Below are 12,018 nucleotides of genomic sequence, written 5' to 3'. Positions count from 1 at the left end.
ACAAGAGAAGAAATCCCTTCTCAGACAATTTAAGAAAGAAAAAAAGAATGATAACAAAAACAAATTGTTTGTCGTTGTCATACTACTACGCATCCGAGGTGTGGAATCCACCAAAAAGTTGTGTGTGTGACATTTGTTACTTTGTACATACTTAGTCCTTGTATTTGCATTTTGTTCTACGTGGGCAGTATAGTGGAGAGCGGTGTCATATTGCTGCGCATTCGAGGTGTGAAAACCACCCGAAAGTTGTGTGTGCGATTTAATACTTTATGCATACTTAGTTGTTGTGATTACATTTATTCTCTGCGTATGAGTATAGATGCTCACATGAAGGGCTTCACTTCAGATGCTTTTGTTAATAGCACACTTATTAGTATCTATGGTAAATGTGGCAGCATTTTAGAAGCAGAGAGCATGTTTGATGGGCTGTTTGATCAGGACATTGTTGTGGCATGGAATGTGATGATCTCATTACACTCTCAACTGGAGAATGGATGTGGAAGATGGTGATGGAAAGAGACATTGGAAGTATGGCTCCCTCATCATTTACAAGTCTTTTAGAGAAGAGAAGGGTTTCAAGCATAGAACTTGCACGCAACAAGGAGATTGTGAGTGCACACAAGAGAAGCATTAATAGTCTTCAGGTACCTGATTTCGGGAGCATTAGATGGATCTGTTGCTGCTTATGACATTCAGCAGCCAAGCAGCTATGGATACAATTCATGTACACAAAAACATGAGGCGTTGTTTTCAGTTGATAAAAGGGCTAACCATGGGCACACATATTGTGTCTCATGTGTACACTGGTATCCCATAGATACAGGCATCTTCATCACTGGATCTTTCGATCATTTTGTGAATGTTTGGGACACGAACACAACACAGGTGGAACTTCAATTTAATATGTCCAAGAAAGTGTATGCCATTGGAATGTCTGGGCTTGCAACTGCACACATGTTGATTGATGTTGAAACTGAGGATACAAGGGTGCGGCTTTGTGATATGGCAACAGGAGCATTCACTTATACACTCACTGGTCATCGAGATAGTGTGTGGGCTGTACAGTGGTCTAGGAGAAGTGAATGGGTTCTTGTTACGGGAGGTTGTGATGGAGCCATTCGATTTTGGGACATTCGAAGGTCAGGGCTGTTACAGATGGACGAACAGTTGAACAACAGGTTTTGGAGTCAAATCCGCTTCTTGAGGTTTTTGACAATGCAAAAAAATAGTGCTTTAGGGGAAAGGAGCCGTGCTTTAGGGGAAAGGATCCGTGCTTTGGGGGGAAAAGAGGAGCTTTTGTGTTTTTGAATCGGGCTTGGGGGATTTTTCCGGGATGGATGGATCTGGCATACGACATTTTTGGAGGAGGAATCAGAAGGCGAAAGAAGGGGAATCAGAAAGCGGAAGGAGAGGCAGGAGGGCTCAGTATGAATGAGAAGACGAGAATGTTCCTATGAAATCTAACAAAGGGTGGAAGAATCGGCAGTTTTCATCGGACTGTGGTGGCTGCTGGAGGAATCGGCAGTTTCAACGGACTGTGGTGGCTGCTGACAGAGAATCCAAGGTCCTGAAGAATGCAAAGCTATTTGTTGATTGGATACGGAATGCTGAAGCCTTGTGCAAGAGATGCGGCTGGAAAAGACTCGTTTTTCTCTACGACTTAAATGAGCAGTATTGATGGACTGGAAGGAGGAGACGTGCTATGCCAGCGTTCAATCTAGTCAAGTGGGATATACCCAGCACTGAAGACAGTCATAACCATCGACAATAGGCAGAAAATAGAGGAGTATTCGGGATCCACTGGGTGTTCTTCTGAAGGTCTATGAGTCTCGATCAGATGCTTGAAGAAGGAAACCAGCATCGATGACAAGGGAGGATACTCTGTAGCTAATGAGGGAGGAAAGACAGACGTTCAAGGTGGCAAAGATGAAGACCTGCAGAGAAAGAGACGATGATGAAGAAGCGGACTGAAAATGAGAAGACGGCAACGAGTTGCATCACGAAGCATCAACGATAAAGAAGACGAAGAAGAACGAGAGGAAGCGGAAGAAACAAGCTTATTGCTGACGAAGATGAAAAGATCACTTCAACTAGCTTTGCTGTGACAATACGATTGAGTGTGGATAGAGAGAAGCAGTGATATAGGATGAATCGTGATAATTATGCTAGATCTCAGAGGCGACGACTGAAGCTGATGAAGAGAACAAATGAAAGGATCGTGGTGATAGGCTATGGAGAGGGCGGTTACACACTTTGACAGAATAAAATTGAAGGCTGCGAGTCTGTTCTGATGCCACAATTGAGGCTTTCACACCCCTGGTTGAAATTCAATGAAGTCGTTTCCTCCATCTGTTGTTCAAGGACTCTTTTTGGTCTATCCATCTTGAGTTGTCACTCTGGTTTTTCTCAACGCACAGATTATAGAGAGTATCCAAATTGCCATCATCAGTTTCCTGGCAAGATCTGAGTTGCAGTAATCACAATAATTGTCACTCTGTAACACAGAAGAAACAGCCTTTAAGTAAAATTGACGATGGTAGAACTGTGAGATGCAAGGAGGAGTCGATGAGTGGTGAAACAAGAGTGCAGAGTTTCATACAGAGCTGGGATTCTTTCTTCTGAAGCGTTAGATAACCCTTGCATAAATTATGCCATTGAATTGGAGCAATCTCACTAGACAAACGCCTATTTCATGGATCTTCTAGTAAAAAAAAAAACTGTGCGGGATGAGATAACTGGGAAAAGGCATGTGACTTTCTCTCTCTTGCTGATGTAAAGAGGATGTTGATGTTCTCCTCAGATCAAGAACTTCTGACCTATGTTGCAGAGGATTAACTAGAGTGGGAGGTCCACAATGATTGTGTGTACTTCCAGAAAGCGACAAATACAGTGTACAAGGAAATATCTTCCTTATAATTCATCAATCAAACTCTGGGCTATGCCAAAGAACTGGAGTGGATAGTTTAAGCTTACATCCTGATCATGTCTTGAATGTACATCCAGTATAGCAGATTACCAGTGTTTCTTTCCCGCCAAATAGCTTGTTTCTCATAGATGGTCAGATGAAAACCTGCTTTTAGTTTTATCATTGCTGTAAAGACGAGGTCTCGTTGAAAGCTTGGTGGTCACAAATCCTTACATCTTGCTTATTCATTTGTTTGATCTTATATCCTGAAATTTATCAAGGTCTTCTGAAGACGCGACTTTGCTTTCACAAACCCTTCGACATCTTTGGTGAACCCGACGTGAAAGCGTCGCAGAAATTTCAGGATGGGAGATACTTCAGCCTCTATTTCAGCTTCCTCTACAACTCCAGCTGCGTCTACTTCAGCTCCATCAATGACTGCTACGTCAAGTACTTCAACGGAGGATCTAAAACAGATTTTGCAGAATATGTCCATGTATATGCAACTCCAAAATCAGCAAACACAATTGTATATGCAGCAGCAACAACAATTGCATCAACAGCAGTTGTCTCAGCAAAGGCAACTCTATTCAGAGCAGGAGAATGCAAACAGCGCGACTAAGGCTATTGAAGCAGTTGAGAGTGAGAAGAAGCTATTTGACGGGCGTAATGTTTCAGCATATTTGAAGACATATGAGATCAAGATGGGGTTTTTTGGAGTTCCTGCTGGACTTATGAGTAAGTACTTCCTTCGTCTTGTCACACCTGCTTTGAGGACAAAAGTGACTGATCTTTTTATTCAAAATACACATTGGCAAGATTTTAAGAAGGCTCTAAAAGAAGAATACTTCCTTGAGGACTTTGGTATGGCTACTCGGCGGTCATTCCGAGAGTGGGTCTACATGCCAAACAAAGGTCTTGCTGCTTCGGAGTTGATTCGAGAATTCGAAGAGAGGTATAGTCAGCTTGATGCCATTGAACAAAGAGCATTGGATGTTGAAAAAGTTGAGCTTTTCTTGCAAGCTGCATATCCTGCTCTTCAAGAAGAATTGGGTGAGCTTCTTGAAGATCGCACGAAGCCTATGGGTCTTAAAACTGATTGGCAGGATGCTCAGGATGCAGTCTCGACTTTGACCAAGAGGAGGATATGGAAGACTCGCCTACCGAATGGTTCCATGACACCTACACCATCATCTGCTCCTATGCCTACTTCTATCCCTGTTATTTCTTCTCCTCCTCAGCCAGTTTCTTGGCCTATGCTAGTGCCTACTATTTCCACTCCACCTATTCCTCCTGTTCCACGACCGATGCCTACACCTTCTGCTCCAAACCCATCCGCTCCATCGGTGCCTACCTCTATTGATGACATAATCAAAGGCATCACATATTTGACACTTGAGTCAGTCAAAGCGGAGTTAGTGGGAAAGTTGAAGGAGCAGTTTGCTTCAACTGTGCCTACTACTTCTTCTAGTGCTCCTACTGCCCCTAGGAGTGCTCCTAGTGCACCTAGGAGAGATCGGAGATGTATTTGGTGTGATAGTACGGAGCATCAGCATTGCAGGGATTGTGACTCTTTCCAGGATGCAAGGAGGCAGAATTTGGTATATTGGGGGCAAGATGGTAAGATTTGGTTGACTGAGACAGGAGCTCCACTTGCTATCAACTTTGGTAAAGGTGGAATGAAGAAGTTAGTGGAGGACATGGCTGCGCGTACTTCTTATGTGACAGCTAGAGGTGATGCTTCTGCATATGGAGTACAGATTGAGAAGGGATCAGAGACTCAGTCCGCACTATGGACTTATGCTATGGAGACTGCAAACAAGGGAAAAATTCAGCAAACTATTTTGACTAGCGCAGGCTCTAGCATCAGATCAGAGACAGGTTGGGACTCGCCTGTTGACAGGTATTCTATTTATGCTTATTTGGCTAAATCTCATGGTGCATATGTATTTGTTGAGGAGAAGCGTAAGAGGGATGAAGACTAAGAAGACTAGAGGGGGTGAGTTTGTTACTCCACCTACTGCAGGACCGTCTTCAAGACCAGGGCCAGATCGACAGATGGAGGATGCTCAAAAGAGAGAAAAAGGAGGAGAGAGGAGGGAGGGAGGGAGGGAGGGAGGGAGGGAGGGAGGGAGGGAGGGAGGAGGGAGGGAGGGAGGGAGGGAGGGAGGGAGGGAGGGGAGGGAGGGGAGGGAGGGAGGGAGGGAGGGAGGGAGGGAGGGAGGGAGGGAGGGAGGGAGGGAGGGAGGGAGGGAGGGAGGGAGAGAGAGAGAGAGAGAGAGAGGGCTACCACTGATACACAGGGAGTTTTGATTGGAGAGTTGGATGAGGATGATGATGAGGTTATGGTTGATAATGCTTCTGTTTTGCCACAGGTAGAGAAGAGGGTTCAGCCTATGCATTATGCTGAAATTGATGAGCCTGTTTTGATACCGCGTAGTCACTTTTCACGGAGCCATTGGGCTAGGGCAACTACAGAGACGATGGTAAAGATTGGAGAGAAACAGCTGCCTTATGTTGCATTGGTTGATCATGGTTCAGAGATTAATCTCATAGTTCGTGGAGTTTATGAGAGTAACAGATGGCCTATGGATGTAGAGCATGGGTGGCGTATGAGGGCCACCAATAATACTGCAGGTGATTTATATGCTGCTTGCCCTAGTGTCAGGGTTTCTATTGGTGATGTAGAGGAGGATTTTCATTTCTTTGTGCAGGATTCATGCTCTTATCCCATAATTCTTGGTCAGCCATTCATTACAGAGATGTGTATGGAAACAAAGGTCATGGATGATGGATCTGCTTATGCACGGATTCGCAGTAAAGATGGTATGAGAGCAGTTCAGTTTATGACTGTATGTGTGAACCATGTTAGAAACAGGGATACTCTCAGAGATACACCCTTACCCACTGTGAGGGATTCGGGTTTTCATTAGGTACCGCCGTTTCGCGAGACGACGGTGGTACAGAGGAGAGGAGATTGGAGTTCTCGCCTCCTGGCAGCAGCAGTGTTTTCTCCTCCGACTATGGTGGGATTTCAGCAAATAGTTCAATGAGTTATCAGAAGACTTCTAGGTTGCCTAGAGCTGCCAGGCAGTATATATGCAAGAAGGAGAAAAATTTGAAAAATGCAGGAATTTTGGAGGATGATGAGCACATAGATGGTATGTATGACAGTGTGATTTGTGCAGATACGATGGCAGAGATGGGAGATATGCTGAAAACTGATATGCTGAATTGCCATGGTAATGTATTAGTGCAATCCCTGGACATGTTTCATGAAATTGCAGATTTTGTGTCACAGATTGAGTCAGAGGCTGAGGAAACTCAGCAAAGAGTGTTGAATACTGAAGAAATTCAGCAAACAGAGTTTCCAGCTGGTTATGATCAGCTTTCAGAGAGACAGAGAGCTGAAAATTTTCAGCCAACAGAGTTTACTGCTGAAATATTTCAGCATTCAGAGTTTGGGGCTGTTTCTATGCAGTCCATAGAGCAGAGGGCTGAGAATATTCAGCCATTAGAGTGCAGAATTGCTGATTTACAGCAAGGTTTATGTAATGCAGAAGAGCATAATGAAGCCAGGGTTGACACAAAATACAAAACCGTGGATAAGAAGGTGAAGTCGCTTGATGTACCGCTTCCACCTGACAGTGATCAGCAAACAGAGAGGGCTGCTAAATAGAAAATTTTGAGGAATCCGGAGCATATTGGTCATAAATTTTCAGCAGAGACACTTGTTGAATTGAAAATTGGAAATGGTGATTTCTTGTTACCTATAGAGAAGCAATGCTTTCAGGATATGCTTGAGCGTCATGGAAGGGGATTTGCTTTTTTCCCACATGAGATTGGATGTGTGAATCTTGATATTGTTGCTCCTATGGTCATTTTTACTATTCCCCATATCCCATGGAATCTCCGACCTATTCCAGTGCCTAAGGCACACTTGCCAAAGCTGATTGATTTATTGAATGAGAAAATCAGGATGGGAATCCTTGAGCCTTCATCTGCACCATACTCAAACAGGTGGTTTACAGTTCCAAAGAAGAATGGTACTCTTCGATTTATTCAGGACATGCAGCCAGTGAACAGAGTTACTATCAGGAATGTTGGTATAGGTCCAGTTGTGGATGAGTTTGCAGAGGCATTTGCTGGACGTGCCATCTATTCTTTGGGTGATTTGTATTCAGGATATGATCAGTTTCAGCTGGCTTTGGAAAGCAGGGACATAACCACCATGAGAACTCCTATTGGGCTTGTCAGGATGTGTACCTTGCCTCAAGGTGCCACTAATTCTGTTGCGCATATGATGAATGCCATGCATAAGGTCCTTCGTGATTACATACCTCAGTTTACTATGCCTTTCTTGGATGATGTTCCCATTAAGGGGTGTGTAGAAGAAGAGAAGAATGAGAGCCTAAATGAGAAGGGATGCAGATACTTTGTGGCTGATCATATTTCAACATGTGAGAAGATTTTGGCCAGGTTAGAAGAAGTGAACTTGACACTTTCAGGGCAAAAATCTGTTTTTGGAGTGAATGAGGTTGTTATTGTTGGGCATATGTGTGGATATTATGGCAAGAAACCCTCACCTGATAAGGTGAATGCTATAGGTAAGATTGTAGAGTATTGTTCTACTACTTCAGAGGTACGGAGATTCATTGGTGCTTGTGTGTTTTATATGATTTGGATACCTCATTTTGCACACATAGCAGATTGTTTGTATCAGCTGCTTCGAAAGGGGCAAAAATTATATTGGGATGAGAGCCACACTAAAGCCATGCGAAAATTGAAGAAGTTATTGCAGAATGCTCCTACTCTCAGGAAAGCAGATTATAATTGTGATAGGCCTATTGTATTGACAGTTGACACTAGTCCAATTGGCATAGGTTGGGCTGTGGGTCAAGATGATGTAGATGGAAATAGGTATGCTATTCGGTTTGGGGCGAAAGTCCTAAACGAGAGACAGAGGAGATATCCGCAAATCAAGAGGGGGTTATTGGGGATTGTCACGGCTCTCAAATGTGACAAGGAGTACTTTATTGGAGCTTCAGTTGTGGTAGAGACAGATTGCTTGCCATTGATTGGTATGATCACGAGTTGCTCTACTCCAGATATAGCCATGTTGAGATGGATTGCATACATTAAGTCATTAAATCCGGAATTTAAACACATAGCAGGGAAGGATAATCCAGTGGCAGATATGTTGTCTAGAGCCAGATATGATGATGAGGAGACTCTACTTGCAGAAGAGGATGATGCAGAAATTTCAGCCACTATGGTTGATCATGTTTGTCATGTCTATGATATTGTGGCTTTCATAGAAGAACTTTATGTTGGAGATTGGTTGCAGATTGGCAGGTACTTTAGTACACTAAGCAAAAGAGATGAATGGACAGATGAAGAGTTCAAGAAGATCAGAAGGAAAGCCTATGGTTATTTTCTCAAGGACGGATTTCTTTGGAAGCATCCGAAGAAAAGAGGTGGATTACCTTTGCGGGTTGTCTGCGATAGAGAGACACAGTTACAGGTGATGAGGGAGTTTCATGAGAGTCCTTGGGCTGGTCATTGAGGATTATGGGCTACTTATGAGAAAATCAGGGAGAAATATTGGTGGAAAGGCATGTACAGAGATGTTTCTCACTTTGTTGAGACTTGCAGAGACTGCCAGATGTATTCAGTAGTGCGTCATAGGGATGAGCTTCATCCGACCTATCCGCTATGCATTCATTATAAGTGGGTAGTTGATTTGGTTACCATGCCTATGGGTCTATGGCAGATGAGGTACATTGTTTTGGCTAGAGAGGATCTTTCTAATCATGTTGAGGGCAGATCTTTGAGAACGAAGACCACTAGTGCAGTGTGTAAGTTCTTATTGGAGGAAATTTTCTGCAGGTATGGTTGTGTGGGTAAGATCACTGCGGATCGTGGTGAATTGGATGCAGATGAAGCTAGGGAGTTTTTCTCTCAGCTAGGAATCAAGTTGGCTCTAACCACAGCATATAATCTAGAGGGAAATGGGAAGAGTGAAAGAGGGCATCCGTCGATAGTGAAAGCATTAGCCAAAGCATGCAGAGGACGGATTGGAGAATGGCCAAGACTTCTACCATTTGCTTTATGGGCTGATCGTACAACTCATAGTGTTACCACAGGATTTATGCCTGCAGAGTTGATGTATGGTCAGAAACCTGTTATGCCGATTGAGACTTGTGCTTTGACTTGGTCAGTTTTACCTTGGCAGGAGGATTTGACGAGAGAAGAGCTCTTAGCTCTTTGGATTCGACAGTTGGAGAGGAGACCTGAGGATATTCAGCTAGCTATTGACAGGTTGAAGGTTGCTAGACTAAGAAATAAGGACAGGTTTGATAGCAGCATCGCTTGCGACCAAGAGCAATAGAAGAGGGAGATTGGGTATTGGTGTTTGATAGCAGTCTTGAAAATTAGCATACTGCACTTCGGAAGATGGTGAAAAGATGGTTTGGGCCATACATAGTCAGACATGTCTTTGATAATGCAACATATGAGCTGACAGAATTGGATGGAACAGTGCTTAGAGTGCCTATTGCTGGAAAAAGAATCAAGATTTTCAAGAAAAGAGATGATGAGGATTATGCATTGGAAGAATTTTCAAGAGAAGAGCAACGACAAGAAACTCCAATGGAAGAGACAGATGATATGACAAATAATCTTGTTGATCTACCGGAAATGCATAATGAAGAGATTGATCTGTTTGTGGATCTTGATGATAATGATCATGGGTAGTTAGCTCATCCGGAGGATGCGCAGGATTAGAGGGGGTGGATGTCGTATTGCTGCACATTCGAGGTGTGAAAACCACCCGAAAGTTGTGTGTGCGATTTAATACTTTATGCATACTTAGTTGTTGTGATTACATTTATTCTCTGCGTATGAGTATAGATGCTCACATGAAGGGCTTCACTTCAGATGATTTTGTTAATAGCACACTTATTAGTATCTATGGTAAATGTGGCAGCATTTTAGAAGCAGAGAGCATGTTTGATGGGCTGTTTGATCAAGACATTGTCGTGGCATGGAATGTGATGATCTCATTACACTCTCAACTGGAGAATGGATGTGGAAGATGGTGATGGAAAGAGACATTGGAAGTATGGCTCCCTCATCATTTACAAGTCTTTTAGAGAAGAGAAGGGTTTCAAGCATAGAACTTGCACGCAACAAGGAGATTGTGAGTGCACACAAGAGAAGCATTAATAGTCTTCAGGTACCTGATTTCGGGAGCATTAGATGGATCTGTTGCTGCTTATGACATTCAGTAGCCAAGCAGCTATGGATACAATTCATGTACACAAAAACATGAGGCGTTCTTTTTAGTTGATAAAAGGGCTAACCATGGGCACACATATTGTGTCTCATGTGTACACTGGTATCCCATAGATACAGGCATCTTCATCACTGGATCTTTCGATCATTTTGTGAATGTTTGGGACACGAACACAACACAGGTGGAACTTCAATTTAATATGTCCAAGAAAGTGTATGCCATTGGAATGTCTGGGCTTGCAACTGCACACATGTTGATTGATGCTGGAACTGAGGATACAAGGGTGCGGCTTTGTGATATGGCAACAGGAGCATTCACTTATACACTCAGTGATCATCGAGATAGTGTGTGGGCTGTACAGTGGTCTAGGAGAAGTGAATGGGTTCTTGTTACGGGAGGTTGTGATGGAGCCATTCGATTTTGGGACATTCGAAGGTCAGGGCTGTTACAGATGGACGAACAGTTGAACAACAGGTTTTGGAGTCAAATCCGCTTCTTGAGGCAATGCAAAAAAATAGTGCTTTAGGGGAAAGGAGCCGTGCTTTAGGGGAAAGGAGCCGTGCTTTGGGGGGAAAAGAGGAGCTTTTGTGTTTTTGAATCGGGCTTGGGGGATTTTTCCGGGATGGATGGATCTGGCATATGACATTTTTGGAGGAGGAATCAGAAGGGGAAAGAAGGGGAATCAGAAAGCGGAAGGAGAGGCATGAGGGCTCAGTATGAAGGAGAAGACGAGAATGTTCCTATGAAATCTAAAAAAGGGTGGAATAATCGGCAGTTTTCATCGGACTGTGGTGGCTGCTGGAGGAATCGGCAGTTTCATCGGACTGTGGTGGCTGCTGACAGAGAATCCAAGGTCCTGAAGAATGCAAAGCTATTTGTTGATTGGATACGGAATGCTGAAGCCTTGCGCAAGAGATGCGGCTGGAAAAGACTCGTTTTTCTCTACGACTTAAATGAGAAGTATTGATGGACTGGAAGGAGGAGACGTGCTATGCCAACGTTCAATCTAGTCAAGTGGGATATACCCAGCACTGAAGACAGTCATAACCATCGACAATAGGCAGAAAATAGAGGAGTATTCGGGATCCACTGGGTGTTCTTCTGAAGGTCTATGAGTCTCGATCGGATGCTTGAAGAAGGAAACCAGCATCGATGACAAGGGAGGATACTCTATAGCTAATGAGGGAGAAAAGACAGACGTTCGAGGTGGCAAAGATGAAGACCTGCAGAGAAAGAGACGATGATGAAGAAGCGGACTGAAAATGAGAAGACGGCAACGAGTTGCATCACGAAGCATCAACGATAAAGAAGACGAAGAAGAACGAGAGGAAGCGGAAGAAACAAGCTTATTGCTGACGAATATGAAAAGATCACTTCAACTAGCTTTGCTGTGACAATACGATCGAGTGTGGATAGAGAGAAGCAGTGATATAGGATGAATCGTGATAATTATGCTAGATCTCAAAGGCGACGACTGAAGATGATGAAGAGAACAAATGAAAGGCTCGTGGTGATAGGCTATGGAGAGGGCGGTTACACACTTTGACAGAATAAAATTGAAGGCTGCGAGTCTGTTCTGATGTCACAATTGAGGCTTTCACACCCCTGGTTGAAATTCAATGAAGTCGTTTCCTCCATCTGTTGTTCAAGGACTCTTTTTGGTCTATCCATCTTGAGTTGTCACTCTGGTTTTTCTCAACGCACAGATTATAGAGAGTATCCAAATTTCCATCATCAGTTTCCTGGCAAGATCTGAGTTGCAGTAATCACAATAATTGTCACTCTGTAACACAGAAGAAATAGCCTTTAAGTAAAA

The 12,018-nt window shown here is 43.5% G+C and overlaps 2 pseudogenes; both read left to right on the top strand.

Moving 5' to 3' along the window:
• The first annotated feature begins 494 nt into the window (after nucleotides 1–494).
• LOC148033590 (WD repeat-containing protein ATCSA-1 pseudogene) lies at nucleotides 495–1,308 on the top strand (annotated as a pseudogene).
• An 8,684-nt stretch (nucleotides 1,309–9,992) lies between these two features.
• LOC148033589 (WD repeat-containing protein ATCSA-1 pseudogene) lies at nucleotides 9,993–10,728 on the top strand (annotated as a pseudogene).
• The last annotated feature ends 1,290 nt before the right edge of the window (nucleotides 10,729–12,018 follow it).

Source organism: Lygodium microphyllum, chromosome 7, assembly GCF_053477565.2.
Source record: "Lygodium microphyllum isolate KBCC chromosome 7, Lygodium_microphyllum_v1.1.10, whole genome shotgun sequence".
Lineage (NCBI taxonomy): Eukaryota > Viridiplantae > Streptophyta > Polypodiopsida > Schizaeales > Lygodiaceae > Lygodium > Lygodium microphyllum.
Note: the sequence above shows the minus strand (reverse complement) of the source record. Positions and strands in the feature narration are given on the sequence as shown.